This window comes from Accipiter gentilis, unplaced genomic scaffold (genome assembly GCF_929443795.1).
Source record: "Accipiter gentilis unplaced genomic scaffold, bAccGen1.1, whole genome shotgun sequence".
NCBI classification, from domain to species: domain Eukaryota; kingdom Metazoa; phylum Chordata; class Aves; order Accipitriformes; family Accipitridae; genus Astur; species Astur gentilis.
Genome location: NW_026060823.1, coordinates 1652564 through 1654236, shown reverse-complemented (window position 1 = coordinate 1654236; position 1673 = coordinate 1652564). Strand labels below are relative to the sequence as shown.

Below are 1673 nucleotides of genomic sequence, written 5' to 3'. Positions count from 1 at the left end.
TATCTATCTATCTATCTATCAATCTATCATCTATCTATCCCTGCTGGGAGGGAATGAAGATGAGGGAGCCAGGCTCTTCTCAAGAGTGCCCAGTGAGAGCACCAGCGGCAACAGGCACAAATTAAAACACATGATATGCTCCAGCTGCACATGAGAAAACAACTTTTTCCTGTCAACGTGGTCAAACACTGGCACAGGTTGCCCAGGGAGGTTGCGGAGTCTCCGTCCTTGGCGATGTTCAAAACCCAAGGGCACATTGTCCCGGGCAACCTGCTCTAGGTGAGCCTGCTTGAGCAGGCAGGTTGGACCAGAGGAACTCTACAGGTCCCTTCCAACCTCCACCCTCCTGTGTGAGTCCGTGCTTTGGTTTCACTCCTAAAGCACCTGAACTCAGCCCTGATGCCTGCGGGAAAGGATGCTGGGACAAGGCAAGATCCCAGACTCCTCCCCGAGGACTCATCACAAAAACCCATCTACCTACTCCAGAATATCGTATGGCAGACACACTCAGAAGAGAGAAAAGATCCTTTTATTGCAAACATCAACTGCGGCGGGGGGCGGGCCTGGGAGTCACAGGGCTTCAGCCAGTAACAGGGAAACGGCACCTACAACGACAGAGTCAGAGAGCACTGATAAACCCATGAAGGCAGGAATAGGCATGACTCGCTTCCCCTTTCTTTAGGGAACACCGCTGACGAGGAATTGTTCATAGCCCAGAAGAGAGAGCTATGGCTGGCATCAACCAGGGCACGGCTCTGGCGCCTTATGCCCACGGGAAATGCCCTTAGAGACCTGCATGCATGCACAGATGCACAGGGCCCCTGTGCCACGCAGCAGGGCTCGATGGGGAGCCCCTGGGGAGCGGCCATGGAGTTATTTCCAAGCCCCGCGCAGCACCGTCCCTTGCCAGCAGGTCGGACTGACTTGCAGCAGCGCTGAGAGTTGGGAAAGATGGGCAGCAGAGCCTGGTACACACCTGGGCTTCCTGAACTGCTGGACCTTCCTGCATCTTTTCACCGGTCCGTCCCCAAAAACGTTTTCTCTCTTCCTCCTCCTCTTTTCTGCGTGTCTGTCACTCTTCTCTCCCCAGACCTGTTTTCTCTTTCGTTTTTTCTTTTTCTCCTTGTCCTGGGGAGAGCCTGCAAACCTTTTCATCCCACAGCAGTATGAGGTAGGGAAAGGCACGACCCACTGGAGTCGGTTCTGATTTTAACCAAAGCGAGCTCGTTTTACCATCTTTCCTCTGACAGGTTTGCCAGCTCTTCTGGGCGCACCAGGGGCTCTGCCGCGCTCTCAGGGGTGGTTGGAGCCAAAGCAACGGGTACCTACAACAGAAATGAATTAGAATTCTAATTAGAATTATAATTCTAACTTAGAATTCTTCAGAGCTCTTTTCTTTCATCATTTCATGCGCTTATAAGCGACTGTAATGCCACCTGCACGTGCTTTGCAGACAGTCTATTTATCACAGGCAATCCAAAAGCACCTGTACCGTTGCTTTAATAAAGTGCGCTGCTCATTAATCTAGTCGTGATAGTTCGTTCGTGCAACCAAACTCCCTAAGTCTGGTCATTCTCGTGCATTGAAGACAGCTAAGCCGAGAGTACAGTGCGCTATTAAGGGCATCCCTCATTGTGATAGCTCAGCATATTGAACGCGACCGCCCTTAGAGC

The 1673-nt window shown here is 51.8% G+C and overlaps 1 long non-coding RNA gene across 1 annotated transcript; it reads right to left on the bottom strand.

Annotated features, from left to right (window-relative positions):
- Positions 1–443: 443 nt before the first annotated feature.
- On the bottom strand, positions 444–1320 carry LOC126036759 (uncharacterized). The gene is made up of 3 exons (XR_007505306.1): positions 1234–1320; positions 977–1147; positions 444–605 (listed from the first exon to the last, which is right to left on the bottom strand). It is a non-coding gene; the product is annotated as an uncharacterized LOC126036759 (long non-coding RNA).
- Between the last annotated feature and the right edge of the window lie 353 nt (positions 1321–1673).